Here is a 17,836-nt window from a genome sequence, read left to right as displayed (position 1 = left end):
AGGTCTTTCATACAGAGAGGGAGACAAGGTGATACAAAGAAATAAAAGTTAGGTTTAAATTTAGAAAAATAGGGGTAAATATTAAGGTAACGACAAAGGAGGCAAACTACCCTACACATCAAGATAAAATACAGGAAAAAGATAGAGACTCAGCAGAAACAAAATCAACAACAATAAATATAGGGAAAAGACAATACATAAACTACTCAACACAAAAAATGAAGTGGCAAAAAGAAACTGTCGACAACACAAAAAAAGACATCTAAACGGCAACACTAAACACATATCTATAATTACACTGGATGTAAATGAACTAAGTGCACCAATAAAAAGACAGAGAGCGGCAGAATGGATTAAAAAACACGATCCGTCTATGTGCTACCTACAAGAGATGCACCTTAGACGTAGAGACACAAACTAAAACTCAAAGGATGGAAAAAAATATATCAAGCTAACAACAATCAAAAATAAGCAGGAGTGGCAATATTAATTTCTGACAAAATAGACTTTAAAGTTAAATCCACCACAAAAGATAAGGAAGGACACTACATAATGATTAAGGGGACAATATACCAGGACGATATGTATCTTGCAGTCCTGTCGTTGGGTACGTATTAAATATTTATGCACCCACTTACAGGGCTGCAAGATACATAAAACAAACTCTATCAGCACTGAAAAGTGAGACAGTGCCACAATAATAGTAGGAGACTTCAACACACCACTTTCGGTGAAGGGTGGACTTTCAGAAAGAAGCTCAATAAAGACACAGAAGATCTAAATGCCACAATCAACCAACTTGACCTTGTAGACATATACAGAACACTCCACCCAAGAGCAAACAAGTATACTTTCTTTTCTAGTGCACATTGAACATTCTCTAGAATAGACCATATATTAGGTCATAAAGCAAGCCTTAGCAGAATCCAAAACATTGAAGTATTACAAAGCATCTTCTCTGACCATAAGGCCATAAAAGTGGAAATCAGTAACAGGAAAAGCAGGGAAAAAAAATCAAACACTTGGAAACTGAACAATACCCTGCACAAAAAAGACTGGATTATAGAAGGCATTAAGGATGGAATAAAGAAATTCAGAGAATCCAATGAGAATGAAAACATTTCCTATCAGAACCTTTGGGACACAGCTAAAAAGCGGTGGTCAGAGGCCAATTTATATCAATAAATGCACACATCCAAAAAGAAGACAGGTATCAAATCAAAGAATTATCCCTACAACTTGAACAAATAGAGAGCAACAAAGGAAACCCTCAGGCACCAGAAGAAAGCAAATAATAAAAACTAGAGCAGAAATAAATGAAATAAAGAACAGAGAAACAATTGAAAAAGTTAACAAGACCAAAAGCTGGTTCTTTGAAAAAAGTGACAAAATTGATAAACCACTGGCCAAACTGACAAAAGAAAAACAGGAGAGGAAGCAAATAACCTGAATAAGAAATGAGATGGGCGATATCACAACAGACCCAACTGAAAAAATAAGAATCATATCAGGTTACTACGAAAAATTGTACGCTAACAAATTTGAAAACCTAGAAGAAATGGATGAATTTCTACACACACACTACCTACATAAACTAACACAAACAGAGGTAGAATAATTAAATAAACCACCAACAAAAGAAGAGATTGAAAAGGTAATCAAAAAACTCTCCCCCCCAAAAAAGCCCTGGCTTGGACGGCTTCACTGCAGAGTTCTACCAAACTTTCAGACAAGTGTTAACACTACTACTAACAGTATTTCAGAGCATAGAAAAGGCCAGAATATTCCCAAATTCATTATATGAAGCCAATATATCCCTGATACCAAACCAGCTAAAGATACCACAGAAAAGGAAAATTACAGACCTATATCCCTTATGAACTTAGATGCAAAAATACTCAATAAAATTTTAGTCAAGAGAATGCAACAACATACCAAAAAAAAATTCACCATGACCAAATGGGAATCATACCAGGTATGCAGGGATGGTTCAAAATTAGGAAAACAATTAATGTAATCCACCATATAAATAAAACAAAAGACAAAAACCACATGATTTTATCAATTGATGCAGAAAAGGCATCTGACAAAGTTCAACACCCATTCAGGACAAAAAAAAAAAAAAACTGTCAGCAAAATAGGAAGAGAGGAAAATTCCTCAACATAATAAAGGGTAATTATACAAAGCCCACAGCCAACATCATCCTAAATGGAGAGAGTCTGAAAGCATTCCCCTTAAGATCGGGAACCAGACAAGGATGCCCTTTATCACCACTCTTATTCAACATTGGGTTGGAGGTCCTAGCCAGAGCAATTACACTAGATAAAGAAAGAAAGGGCATCCAGATTGGCAAGGAAGAAGTAAAGGTATCTCTATTTGCAGATGACATGATCTTTTACACAGAAAAACCCTAATGAATCCTCAAAAAAACTACTGAAACTAATAGAAGAGTTCAGCAGAGGATCAGGATACAAGGTAAACATACAAAAATCAGTTGGATTCCAAGGTAAACCAACAAAAAGAACATCGAAGAGGAAATCACCAAATCAATACCATTTACAGTAGCCCCCAAGGAAGATAAAATACTTAGGAATAAATCTTACCAGAGATGTAAAAGACTTAGAGCAAACTACAAAACACTACTGCAAGAAACCAAAAGAGACCAGAATGAGTGGAAAAACATGCCTTGCTTACTGACAGGAAAACTTAACATTGTAAAAATGCCTATTCTACCAAAAGCCATCTTTAGATACAATGCAATTCTGATCCAAATTCCAATGACATTCTTTAATGCGATGGAGAAACAAATCATCAACTTCATACAGAATGGAAAGGAGCCCCAAACAAGTAAAGCATTAATGAAAAAGAAGAACAAAGTGGGAGGCCTCACTCTACCTGATTTTTGAAACTATTATACTGCCACAGTAGTCAAAACAGCATGTTACTGGTACAACAACAGACACATAGACCAATGGAACAGAACTGAGAATCTGATATAACTCCATCCACATATGAGCAGCTGATATGTGACAAAGTCCCAAAGTCAGTTAAATAGGGTAAAGATAGTCTTTTTAACAATTGATGCTGGCATCACGGGATATCCATCTGTAGAAAAGTGAAACAAGACCCATACCTCACTCCATGCACAAAAACTAACTCAAAATGGATCAAAGACCTAAATATAAAATCTAAAACGATAAAGATCACGGAGGAAAAAAAAGGGACAACGTCAGGAGCCCCTAATACATGGCATAAACACTATATAAAACATTACTAACAATCCAGAAGAAAAACTAGATAACTGGGAGCTCCTAAAAATCAAACACCTATGCTCATCCAAAGACTTCAGCAAAAGTAAAAAGATTACCTACAGACTGGGAAAAAATATTAGCTATGACATTTCTGATCAGTGCCTGATCTCTAAAATCTACATGATAGTGCAAAAACTCAACTACAAAAAGACAAACATGGGCAAAAGATATGAACAGACACTTTACTAAAGAAGACATTCAGGTAGCTAACAGATACATGAGGAAATGCTCACAATCATTAGCCATTAGAGAAATGCAGATCAAAACTACAATGAGATTTCATCTCACTCCAACAAGGCTGGCATTAATCCAAAAAACACAAAATAATAAATGTTGGAGAGGATGTGGAGAGACTGGAACACTTACACACTGCTGGTAGGAATGTAAAACGGTGCAACCACTTTGGAAATCAATTTCACACTTCCTTAAAAAGCTAGAAATAGAACTACCATACAATCCAGCAATCCCACTCCTTGGAATATATCCTAGAAAAATAAGAGACTTTACACAAATATATGCACACCTATGTTCACTGCAGCACCGTTTACAAGAGCAAAAAGATGGACGCAACCAAGGTGCTCATCAACAGATAAATGGATAAACAAATGATGGTATATTCAGACAATGGAATACTACACATCAATAAAGAACAGTAATGAATCTGTGAAACATTTCATAACATGAAGGAATCTGGAAGGCATTATGCTGAGTGAAATTAGTCAGCTGTAAAAGGACAAATATTATATAAGACCACTATTATAAGAACTTGAGAAATAGCTTAAACAGAGAAGAAAATATTCTCTGAGGGTTATGAGAAGAGGGAAGAAGGGAGGGAGAGAGGGGTGCTTACTAATTAGATAGTAAATAAGAACTAATTTAGGTGATGGGAAAGACAACACACAATACACAAGAGGTCAGTACAACTGGACTAAACCAAAAGCAGAGGATCATCCTGAATAAACTGAATGATTCCAAGGCCAGTGTAGCAGGGGCAGGGATTTGGGGACCATGGTTTCAGGGGACATCTAAGTCAATTGGCATAAGAAAACCTATTAAGAAAACATTCTGCTTCCCACTTTGGAGAGTGGCATCTGGGGTCTTAAACGCTGGCAAGCAGCCATCTAAGACGCATCAGTTGATCTCAACCCACCTGGACCAAAGGAGAATGAAGAACACCAAAGACACAAGGTAATTATGAACCCAAGAGACAGAAAGGGCCACATAAGCCAGAGGCTACATCAGTCTGAGACCAGAAGAACTAGATGGCACCTGACTACAACCGATGACTGTCCTGAAAGGGAACACAACAGAGAACCCTTGAGGGAGCAGGAAAGAAGTGGGACGCAGACCCCAGATTCTCACAAAAAGACTAGACCTAATGGTCTGACTGAGACCATTAAGAACCCCAGTGGTCATGGTCCCCAGACCTTCTGTTAGCCCAAGACAACCATTCCCAAAGCCAACTCTTCAGACAAGGATTGGATTGGCCAATGTGACAGAAAATCATACTGGTGAAGAATGAGCTTCTTTGATCAAGTAGACACATGAGACTATGCTGGCATCTCCTATCTGGAGGAGAGATGAGAGGGCAGACGGGGTCAGAAGCTGGCAGAATGGACACAAAAATAAACAGTGGAGGGAAAGGGTGTGCTGTCTCATTAGGGGGAGAGTAATAGGAGTATAAAGCAAGGTGTATATAAATTTTTTTTATGAGAGACGCTTGATTTGTGAACTTTCACTTAAAGCACAATAAAAATTAAAATAAACGCAAAGAGAAGTACACAAGAATAAGGGACGTTTTTGGTAAATGGTAAAACATACAATTTTGCAATAACAGACAAAAAATGTGTGGTTACACAGGTAGATATGTATGCATTTAAGTGTATAGGAAGACACATGTGACTACACACACGTACATGTATAAGTAAGTGCAGTGCAATGAAGTACTCAATGTGGCCTTTCTAGCCATGGTTTGTGATTCACACACAATGGCTGGATGGAACTATGCAAAGATATATGGAACCGGTGGCAATTGGGGTTGTGTGTCAAGATGGCTCAGCCATGATTCTCAATGCTTATATGTGATCACTCCCACGATGGAATCTGCTGTGAGTACCCAGTTAAAAGGGTGTCTCATTGGGGATGTGTCCTGCATTTGATGGAAACTTTTCCTTGCTCTGGATCTTGCGGGTGCCTCCTGTTCATCTGACCTCAGGCTCTTGGGACTTGAGCTACCAGATTATCTGCTGATCTTGGGATTCATCGATCTTCACAGCCTCAGAGCAGGGGCCCTGCTCTCTGACTTCCTAACCTTGGGTTCACTAGCCCCTGCAACTACGTGTATCAGAAGAAGCCTTGCGATCTTGCCCGCTATCTTGGGATTCATGAATCTTCAGAGCCTGTAAACAAAAGCCCTGTTCTCCGTGACCTGCTGGTTTTGGGTATGCCAGCCCACGGGGCTATATGAATCAAGAGAAGCCTCTATCCCGATCCACAGACTTGGGTCATTCCAGCCTCTAAAATCATGTGATCCGTTTCCTTAATTCTCTCTTTCTCTCTCTCTCTATTTACACACTTTACTGGTTTTGCTTCTCTAGAGAACCCAGCCTAAGACAGCCATGGTTCCCAGTATTGTGTGGCTGTCCACCATTTTATATGTTGTGGATCCTAACCTCTACATGTTGATGAGGCAGGACTGGTGTGGGGTGTGTCTTGGGTCCCAGACTTACAGGAGGGTGTGACTCAAGTCCCACCCTTACTCAAGTTACACCCTTCACTGGGGTGTGGCCTCTGGCTAAGGTACCTATGTGAATGCACTGGTGGGGCTTTTGCTCTCTGCATCAGGATCCAGCATCTAGTTCTCGGGACCTGAGCCAGGGGCCTGCCTGTCTGACCTGATAAGCCAGCTTCCACAGCCTTGTGAGACAGCAGCCTATGATATGAACTGCGAGTTTGGGTTCATCAGCCCCTGCGACCATGTGGGTTGGGAGAAACCTACACCTGACCCATGAATTTGGGACTTGTCAAACTCCACGACCACAGGACCCATTTCCTTGATACGGTTTTTGAGTTCTGTGAGATGTTGCACTGAATTACAGAACCCAAAGACGGGAAGGAGAGTACTGAGGGGAAGAGGAGTACTGGATGTTAGAGATGATGGAGCAGTACAACATTTTGGGAAAAACTGGACATTTAGGATATCTTTAACCTCCACCTCATAGGAGCCAGCTTTGTGCTGATCCTTATAAATGAAGTTATTCATTCAGTAGGCATATGTACACACGTTTATGAGTGCTGCATATATATTCATATATATATAATAAAGCATGTAGTGGGCACAGTTACAGAGACATCTTAAACATAACCAAACATCTCACGGGACTGGTTTACTGGATTTGAAGGCTTAAGACAACTCAGTCAATTGGTATAACACAGTGCACAAAATTTATGTTCTACATCCTAGTTTGGTGAGTAGCATCTGGGGTCTTACAAGCTTGTGAGTGACCATCTAAGATACAACTATTGGTGGTCTCTACTCACCTGGAGCAAAAGAGAAAGAAGGAAACAATCAAAAGAGTAGTTTATCAAAGACGAAACTACTCTACAGGACTAATGGTCTACACAAACCACGGCTTCCTCTATCCTAAGACTAGAAGAACGAGTTGGTGCCTGGCTACCAGTACCAACCGTTCTAACCAGGGACACAACAGATGAAGCCAGATAGAAGGGGAGAAAAATGCAGAACAAAATTCAAGTTCTTAAGAAACAACAGACTTACTAGACCAGTAGATACTAGAGAAACTTCTGAGACTATTACCCTGTGATACCCTTTGAACTTGGAACTGAAACCACTCCCAGAGGTCCCCTTTCAGTTAAACCTCAGCTTGACTCACAAACAATATAACCTGCAAGTACTGTGCTCTTTTAAAAAAAATCACCTATATGATACAACTACTGGTCTCTACTCATCTGGAGCTAAGACGAAGGAAACTGAAGATTCAAAGAAGATGCTCGTCTACAGAATCAAGTCTACATGAACAATGACATCATCTACCTTGAGGCCAGAAGAACTAGATGGTATCCAGCTACCACTACCAACCGTTTCAACCAGGGACTCAATAGATGGTTCCAGATAGAATGGGAGAAAAATATAGAACAAAACTCAAACTCCTAAAGGCCAGACTTATTGGACCAGTAGAGACTGATGAACCCCCAAGACTACTGCCCTGAGATACTCTTCAAACTTGGAACTCAAACCACTCCCAAAGGTCACCTTTCAGACAGATTGGCCCATAAAATAAAGTCACCCGTCGGTGCTGTGCTCCTCAAAATAATCGTTTACATGAAATCAAATGGTTAACACTCATAATAAAGGGCATCTATACAAATTTTTATACAAAGCCAACAGCCTACATCACTCTAAATGCAGAGAGCCTGAAAGCATTTCCCTTGAGAACGGGAACCAGACAAGGATGCCCTTTATCACTGCTCTTATTCAACATTGTGCTAGAGGTCCGACCCAGAGCAATTAGGCTAGACAAAGAAATAAAGGGCATCCAGATTGGCAAAGAAGAAGTAAAATTATCTCTATTTGCAGATGACATGATCTTATACACAGAAAACCCTAAGGAATCCTCCAGAAAACTACTGAAACTAATAGAAGAGTTTGGCAGAGTCTCAGGTTATAAGGTAAACATACAAAAATCACTTGGATTCCTCTACATCAACAAAAAGAACATCGAAGAGGAAATAACCAAATCAATACCATTCACAGTAGCCCCCAAGAAGATAAAATACTTAGGAATAAATCTTACCAAGGATGTAAAAGACCTATACAAAGAAAACTACAAAGTACTACTGCAAGAAACTAAAAAGGACCTACTTAAGTGGAAAAACATACCTTGCTCATGGATAGGAAGACTTAACATAGTAAAAATGTCTATTCTACCAAAAGCCATCTATACATATAACGCACTTCCGATCCAAATTCCAATGACATTTTTTAATGTGATGGAGAAACAAATCACCAACTTCATATAGAAGGGAAAGAAGCCCCTGATAAGCATTACTGAAAAAGAAGAAAGTGGGAGGCCTCAGTCGGCCTGTTAGAACCTATTATATAGCCACAGTAGTCAAAACATCCTGGTACTGGTACAACAACAGGCACATAGACCAATGGAACAGAATTGAGAACCCACATATAAATCCATCCACATATGAGCAGTTGATATTTGACAAAGGCCCAGTGTCAGTTATTTGGGGAAAAGAAAGTCTTTTTAACAAATGGTGCTGGCATAACTGGATATCCATTTGCAAAAAAATGAAACAGGACCCATACCTCACACCAAGCACAAAAACTAACTCCAAGTGGATCAAAGACCTAAGCATAAAGACTAAAACGATAAAGATCATGGAAGAAAAAATAGGGACAACGTTAGGAGCCCTAATACAAGGCATAAACAGAATATAAAACATTACCAAAAATGACAAAGAGAAACCAGATAACTGGGAGCTCCTAAAAATCGAACACCTATGCTCATCTAAAGACTTCACCAAAAGAGTAAAAAGACCACCTACAGATTGGGAAAGAATTTTCAGCTATGACATCTCCGACCAGCGCCTGATCTCTAAAATCTATATGATTCTGTCAAAACTCAATCAGAAAAAGACAAACAACCCAGTCAAAAAGTGGGCAAAGGATATGAACACACACTTCACTAAAGAAGATATTCAGGCAGCTAACAGATACATGAGAAAATGCTCTCGATCATTAGCCATTAGAGAAATGCAAATTAAAACTACAATGAGATTCCATCTCACTCCAACAAGGCTGGCATTAATCCAAAAAACACAAAATAATAAATGCTGGAGAGGCTGCGGAGAGACTGGAACTCTTATACACTGCTGGTGGGAACGTAAAATGCTACAACCACTTTAGAAATCTATCTGGCGTCTTCTTAAAAAGTTAGACACAGAACTACCATACAACCCAGAAATCCCACTCTTCGGAATATACCCTAGAGAAATAAGAGCCTTCACACGAACAGATATATGCACACCCATGTTTATTGCAGCTCTGTTTACAATAGCGAAAAGCTGGAAGCAACCAAAGTGTCCATCAACAGATGAATGGTTAAAGAAATTGTGGTATACTCACACAATGGAATACTACGCATCGATAAAGAACAGTGACGAATCGGTGAAACATTTCATAACATGGAGGGACCTGGAAGGCATTATGCTGACTGAAATTAGTCAGATGCAAAAGGACAATTATTGTATAAGACCAGTATTATAAGATCTTGAGAAATAGTATAAACTGAGAAGAGCACATTCCTTTGTGGTTATGAGGAGGGGAGGGAGGGAGGGAGGGTGGGAGAGGGTTATTTACTGATTAGTTAGTAGATAAGAACTACTTTAGGTGAAGGGAAGGACAATACTCAATACAGGGAAGGTCAGCTCAATTGGACTGGACCAAAAGCAAAGAAGTTTCCTGAATAAACTGAATGCCTCGGAGGTCAGCGGAGCAAGGGCGGCAGTTTGGGGACTATGGCTTAAGGAGACTTCTAAGTCAACTGGCAAAATAATTCTATTATCAAAACATTCTGCATCCCACTTTGAAGTGTGGCGTCTGGGGTCTTAAAAGCTAACAAGCAGCCATCTAAGATGCATCAATTGGTCTCAACCCACCTGGATCAAAGGAGAATGAAGAACACCAAGGTCACATGATAACTATGAGCCCAAGAGACAGAAAGGGCTACATGAACCAGAGACTTACATCATCCTGAGACCAGAAGAACTAGATGGTGCCCGGCCACAACCAATGACTGCCCTGACAGGGAGCACAACAGAGAACCCCTGAGGGAGCAGGAGATCAGTGGGATGCAGACCCCAAATTCTCATAAAAACACCAGACTTAATGGTCTGACTGAGACTAGAGGAATCCCGGTGGTCATGGTCCCCAAACCTTCTGTTGGCCCAGGACAGGAACCATTCCCGAAGACAACTTATCAGATATGGAAGGGACTGGACAATGGGTTGGCGAGAGATGCTGATGAAGAGTGAGCTACTTGTATCAGGTGGACACTTGAGATTGTGTTGGCGTCTCCTGTCTGCAGGGGAGATGGGAGGGTAGAGAGGGTTAGAAACTGGCAAAATTGTCACGAAAGGAGAGACTGGAAGGAGGGAGCGGGCTGACTCATTAGGGGGAGAGTAAGTGGGAGTATGGAGTAAGGTGTATATAAGCTTATATGTGACAGACTGACTTGATTTGCAAACTTTCACTTAAAGCACAATAAAAATTATTAAAAAAAAAATGGTTAACATTTACCCTAGACCACCAAAATGGAAGTAACAAGAATGCTGATATATTATGAAGAATATAACCAATGTCACTGAACAATATGTATAGAAATTGTTAAATGAGAACCTAATTTCCGGTGTAAACTTTGACCAAAAACACAATAATATATATATAAAATCATCTATATGAGACCAAACAGTCAACATTTACCCTAAAGAAGGATGGGAAGGTAAGATGGGGGGTTGGGGGGGGTTAGGGGGTGGGCAGGGAAGCTAGATTAATGGAAATGGAACAACCAGAATAGAAATGAGAATGTTGACACATTGTGAAAAATGTATTCATTGTCACTAAACAATATACAAAATGTTATGTTAAATGAGAACTTAATTTGCTGTGTAAACTTTCACCAAAAGCACAAAAAAATATTTTTTAGGAAATTCAGGAAAGTTACAAAGTGGATTTCCAGAACTGTAGCTGTACAACAGGGCCTAGAGAGTATCAATACATAACAGAGCTGACATAGTTCACTTCCAGGGGCAGGTCCCCAGGATAAAGCAGTCTCAACAGTGAAGACAGAGTGGCTGATATCATGGACACCTCAGAAGGACTATGGGGAAGTACATTAAAAATCATGCCAACTTTTTCAACAAAGTGAAAAGATTACCTACAGATGGGAAGAAAATTTTTGAGATCAATCAGATGGAAACCCTGGTGGTGTAGTGGTTATGAGCTACGGCTACTAACCAAAAGGTCAATAATTCAAATCCTACAGGTGCTCCCTGGAAACCATATGGGACAGCTCCACTCTGTCCTATAGTGTCGCTATGAGTCAGAATTGACTCAATGACATTGGGTTTGGTTTTTTTATTGTTAGTCGTTATCTATCAAATAAGAGCCTAATATCCAAGATATATATGAAATTTCTACAACTTAACAACAAAAAGACAAACAACCAATCAAAAAATGGGCAAAGGATGTGAACAGTTCACCAAAGAAGATATTTTAATAGCCAACAAACATATGAAAGGATGTTCAACATCATTAGCTATTCCCCTATTGCCATCGAGTGGATTCTGACTCACAGCGACTCTACAGGACAGGGTAGAACTGCCCCATAGGGTTTCCAAGGCTGTAATCTTTACAGAAGCAGACTACCACATCTTCCTCCTCTAGGGCGGCTGGTGGGTTTGAACCTCAGACCTTTCAGTTAGCAAACAAGCACTTTAACCACTGCGGACCAGGGTTCCTTTCATTAGAGAGATGCAAATCAAAACCACGATCAGATATCACCTCCCCTTCATTGGAATGGCAATGATCAAAAAAACAACAGGTGTTGCAAAGATCATGGAGAAACTGGAACCTTCTGGTGGGAATGTAAAATGGTGCAGTGACTGTGCAAAAGTTTGGTGATTCCTCAAAAAGTTGAACATAGAATTATAATGTTACCTGGCAATCCCAATCCTAGGTATATATACCTGGAAGAAGTGAAGGCAGGAATGCAAACAGAAACCTGTACACCAACGTTCACTGCAGTACTTTTCACAATAGCCAAAAAGTGGGAACAACCGCAACATCCACCACCAGATGAATGGATAAACAAAACATGAATATACATACAATGGATCAGTAGGCAGCTGTAAAGACAGATGAAGTTCAGATGCATGCCACAACACAGATGAACTCTGAAAACATTATGTGAATGAAATGTCAGTCACAAAAGGACTAATACTGTATGATCTCCCTTACAGGAAATAAGCAAATATATAGAAACCAAAGATTATTAATGGTTACCAGGGGAGGGGGGGAGGAAAAGGAGGGAAGGAGGCGGGGGGAAGGTGGAGTTTTTGTAGTGTTTATGGTAATGGTAGCGAACACAGGTAGTTCCTGACTTGCAATGTAATCGAATCACAAGGAACCTTGTTTTTCAGGTTTTTAGTACATCTTATCGTTAGTGACACGTACTACATATAACGTTGCAGTGCATAACTTGCTGACATTATCATCCTCAGATGCTCACCCGCGTACGTTCAATGTTACAACCATACAGACAACTCTCATTAATCTTCTGACCAGAAACGTCATCTTCATTCCCAGGGGGAATCCAAATGATCCAAAACCTTCCGCAAGTGGAATTATTACTGCAACTGACAAAATGCCAATGCCATCCAACTCACTGGAGTAAATTCTTATGATTTATGTATTTTTTTATGTATGTATTAAAATATCTCCAAGTTTATATGTAATGTTTCCAACTCCCAAAGACAAATAAAGATCAGATTTATAAAAATACTGATAATAAAAAGCAATAACAATGAAACCTTAAAAAAAAAAGATATTCAACTTACATCAGAACCAACTTATGACTGAGCCACTGGAACAGAACCCCATCTTAAGTCCCGGAATACCTGTAGTTTGGAAAGGATAGAGATAATGGTGATACAACATGAAAAATGACATCAATGTCATGGAATTGTAAATGTGGAAGCTGTTGTGTTGGCAGATATTTACGTGTGTGTATTTTCACCAAAATAAAACAGAGAGAAAAAACCATGCCAATAAAAATATAAATCATTAACTCAAAAAAAAAAAAACTACAGAAGGAAAATGTAATCATTCAGCTCTAAAATGAACAATATTTCAATACTGATAATAGTGTAAACATTATAATGACATAAGCAACACTGTGATGTAACTAAATCCAGAGGATGGGGAGAAGGGAGACGGTATAATAGAAAATCAACTGATAATGTTTAATATCTATAAATCTAGAAGTAGTAGTACGTTACTTGAAAACATGGCAGCAATTAGAAGAAACAACCATAAGAATTATATGCAGCTGCTTCTGGTGTGCAGGACTAGGGTAGCAGATGAGTGGCGCAAAGACTACAGTATTACACTTCAATGGAGGAATATTTATGTGGTTGATTACTGGGTGTTATCCCAGACCCTAATGAGGGTAGTATTCAATAATATTCAGAGTATGTGCTGGATTACCTTTCCAAAATCTGAAAATTTTGCAATTCCAAGATCTTTCTGACCCAAAGGCTTTGGAGAAGAGAGTACTGACCTGCATTTCACTTTTCAAAAGACTATGTGCATGTACTATTTCCAGAAATTTTAAAAACGTTTTGAAGAAATAAATGGAAAGAGAGTACAAAGAGAAAAACAGGCAGGAGACTCACGTGATCTTAAACAAAAGGATCAGTGACACAAACTTCCCAGAAGTGGCATTCTACCTGGTTGCTCACCATTTAGGTGCACAGTGCGGAGCTCCCTTGTTTTATTAAAAAATTTAAAAAAACAAAACCTCACTTGACTCTCCGTTCATATCCAGCTACTGCCTCATCTATCCTCTTCTAGAAAGTGTTTTCTAAATTCACCTTTATTATTTCTTCACTCTCCGTTTACATTTCTGCCCACTCCAGTCTGGCTTCACATCGATAAGGTTAACAATGGCCTCCACGTAGCTAAACCTAGGGGACATTTTCCAGCCCTCATGTTATTTGACTTGACACATTTACACTGCCTAATCCTGAAATACTCTCTACTTGTGACTTACATGGGCAACATTCTCCGAGTTTTCCTCCTACTTCTCCTTCATCTCTATAACCTATCTCCTCTACTAATAGATAAATGTTCCTCAAGGCTCTATTTTACTCCTTCCACTGTTCATTCTGTGCTCCCTTTTCCTGGGTGATCTCATCCCTAACTTTGGCAAAATGACCACCTATGTCGTATTAACTAACCAGTTGCCATCGAGTGGATTCTGACTCATAGCGACCCCATAGGACAGAGGACAACTGCCCCATAGGGTTTCCAGGAAGCAGCTGGTGGATCTGAACTCTGAACTTTTGGTCTGCAGCCAAGCTCTTGACCACTGTGCCATCAGGGCTCCATGCGTGTATTACTTAAAAAAAAACACACACAAAAAACTGATACATTGGGCTTCAACAATTTTTTTTAATTTAGCACTTTAAACTACACCATTAACAAAACAATAAAACAAGCTACAGAACAAGAGAAAATATTTGACATCTAGCTCATAAAATACTTGTATCCAGAATATATAATGAACTCTTACAACTCAATAAGATGATCAATCCAATTTTTAAATTGATTTTAATAGACATTTCACCAAAAAATATATATTAATGGCTAATAAGTTCAGGAAAATATTCTATAAACTAAAACCATAATGATGTATCAGTAAACCCCAACTGGAATGGCCAAAATAAAAAAGACTGCCAATATCAAATACTGGATGTGGTGAAACTGTAACTTTCATGTGTTGCTAAAGAAAACGTAAAGTGGTATAGACACTCTGAAAAATAGTTTGACAGTGGCTTAAAAAGTTAAATTTATCATACAATCTAGCAACTCCACACTAGGGAATGTACTGAAGAGAAATGAAAGACACAAAGACATATACATAAACGTTCACAGAAGCATTATTCACATTTTGGCTATTATTAATAACAGCCAAAAACTGGATACATCCCAAATGTCCAACTGATAAAAAGATTTAAGAAAAAAAAAAAAAAAGGTGGCATTTCCATACAATGGAATATTATTCATCAGTTAAAGGAACCACAAACCACTGACATACACTACAACATGGCTGAACCTCGAAATCATTACGCTAAGTGAAAGAAAATCCATTGCCATGGAGTCAATTCTGAGTCATAGCAACCCTATATGACAGAACAGAACTGCCCCGTAGGGTTTCCAAAGAGCGGCTGGTGGATTCAAACTGACAACCTTTTGGTTGGAAGCCTTAACTTTTAACCACTGTACCACCAGGGTGAAAGGAGTGAAAGAAGCCAGTGCAAAAGACTACACACGTTATGATTACTTTTTTATGAAGTGTCTTGAAAAGGGAAATTTAAAGAAACCAAAGGCAGATCAGAGGTTGCCCAGGGTCAGGGGTGGGAGCGGGGAGTAACTACGAACTGGCAAGAGGGAACATCTGGAGGTAATGAAAATGTCTCAAACTGGATTATTATGATGGTTCTGCAACTCTACAAATTTACTAAAATCACTGAATTGTACACTTATAATGGGTGAATTTTATGATATCTAAATTACACCTCAAAGTACCTGGGTGGCTCAAACAATTAACACACTTGGCTCTCCCCAAAAGGTTGGAGGCCCAAGTCCACCCAGAGACGTCTGGGAAGACAGGCATGGTGATCTAAGTCTGAAAGATCAGCCACTGAAAACCCTGTGGAGCTAGCTCTACTCTGACACACGTGAGGTTGCCATGAGTTGGGGTCAACTTGATGGCAAATGGTCCATATCATACCTCCAGATGGTCATTTAACATGTATCGAACCAACCTCATCTAGTACCATCCCTCCCTCTACAGTCCAGCAGCAGTGGCCTTCTTTCAGACCCACCATAGCGCCTGTACACATGATGTTCTCTCTACCTGCAATGTCCTTCCTTCTACTCATGATCCAGTTAACTCTTACTCATCCATCTGACCTCATATAGAATCCATATGGAGGAATTTTAACAAAGGAATGAGCATACTTGCTAAACATTTGAGGATGACAATAATTTAAATACTTCAAAAGTGAGCATTTTAAGGCAGTAAGATTTGCCTCAAATAGCTGGGTCAACTTTACAACAGATATTTATCATTTGAGTTCACCTGCAAATTGATATCACAAGCCAAAGGAAATAATTGCATTTTAAAACTACAGCCCATATCCTTACATTCTTCCATCTTTAAACTATTTCAGTAGATGATTGAAGGTAATTTTCCAGCAGGCAGTCTCACAGGCTGGAGCCCAATAGGAGGGACACGGTATATTCCAGGTGTGCCCAGCAATGCTGCCCAGTAAAACCCAGGCCCCTAAGGAAAGATGCTAGAGCCTAAGGCTAGAAGCACTGTCCAAGTGCTCATCCAGGAGGAGAGACATGCTGTAGACTGAAGGCCGGTACACGCAACTTAGACTCCAAAGAAGCTGAGCAACAAAGTGGTGCCACGGCTGATTACAAGTGAGTGAGATGATCAAGTAGGGTCAGGCTGGAGAAAGCTGTCAGGACTCAGCTCAAGAGCAATGAAGTCATTAGGACTGTCACAGTGAGTCAGGCTGTCTTCAGCAGAGCCATTCCACCACGTACAATGAACTAGGTGAATTAGACTTGAGTAGACGAAAAGGACCTGCACTAAAGTCTGGGTTTTCCTGAAGATTTTAAGCCCAAGCAAAGTTAAGGATTAACCTTGGTGTCCCCTTGCTAACAGGACAAACATAAGAATACAGTCATGCATCATTAACATCCACGATACATTCCGTGAAATAGGACGTTACATGATTTGGATGTTGTGTGAACACATCATATAGAGGCAGTCCTCGGATTACGAACGAGTTCTGTTTCTATCTTTAAGTTGAATGTGTACGTAAGTCGGAACAGTTATGTATGGTTCATACCTAATGTCAGTTAGTCAATGTTTGTCTTAGTATACAGTGTACTTTTCTATGCACAAAAAACAAAAGAAACACTTCCAGGTACACTAAAACATCTTCAACATTAATAACACAATAATAATAATGTTTTGATGTGTGTTGCAAAGTAGCGCCCATTTATTATTACAAACCACTGTATGTACCCTGAATTGTTACTATTAAGAGGCTTTATGGGGGATGGTTCATAACTAAGGTTGTATGAAAGTCAGGCGTTCATAACCCAGGGACTGCCTGCATTAACCTTACAGGACCACGGATGTATATTCAGTAGGAACTTGCCCAAATGGATGATAGGCAGCATCTGGCTGTAATACTGAAAACACTCAGAGTTAACAAAAGGGAAAGACAAATCTCAGGGAGTTCTTTCATCATTTTAATGCTGAGAAAGGAAGCGCGAACTAACTGCCTTTAAGGATGGAAAACACCTCCAAAAAAGTACAGAAATATGTAGTCTACTTCCTCTGGTTCTGTCAAATGCTCCCCAATGCTTGTCCTGTAGGTAACAGCATCCGAGCCTTATTACACACGAGGAAAGGGGGATGGAAGGAAGGTCAAGGCTGTGGCAGCCCAGTGCCCTCCTGGGCTCTCATGGTTCCCTGAGGATAATACCATAGTTGCGTTTACCACACTGTAATGACCTAGTTCTGTGTCCCTCACTGGACTGTGGGCTCTTGAAGGGCTCAGCAACGGAGCTGTGATTAGAACTACAGTCATGCACTCCAACCACTTATCATAGATATTTCTGTTT

The 17,836-nt window shown here is 39.6% G+C and overlaps 1 protein-coding gene across 10 annotated transcripts in view; it reads right to left on the bottom strand.

The window, feature by feature from the left end:
- Positions 1-17,836, bottom strand: part of MARCHF8 (membrane associated ring-CH-type finger 8) — a 177,633-nt gene that overhangs the window by 134,647 nt on the left and 25,150 nt on the right. For 6 of the 10 annotated variants that reach the window (XM_049855548.1, XM_049855557.1, XM_049855555.1 and 3 more), the window contains exon 2: positions 12,961-13,020. The exons of 3 other annotated variants lie outside the window; for them this stretch is intronic. The gene's annotated coding sequence lies outside the window, so the exon portion shown is untranslated. Of the gene's footprint in view, positions 1-12,960; positions 13,021-14,361; positions 14,523-17,836 lie in introns of all 10 variants that reach the window. One more of the 10 variants, XM_049855550.1, reaches the window with a different exon arrangement.

The sequence above is a fragment of the Elephas maximus genome, chromosome 16 (genome assembly GCF_024166365.1).
Source record: "Elephas maximus indicus isolate mEleMax1 chromosome 16, mEleMax1 primary haplotype, whole genome shotgun sequence".
Lineage (NCBI taxonomy): Eukaryota > Metazoa > Chordata > Mammalia > Proboscidea > Elephantidae > Elephas > Elephas maximus.
Note: the sequence above shows the minus strand (reverse complement) of the source record. Positions and strands in the feature narration are given on the sequence as shown.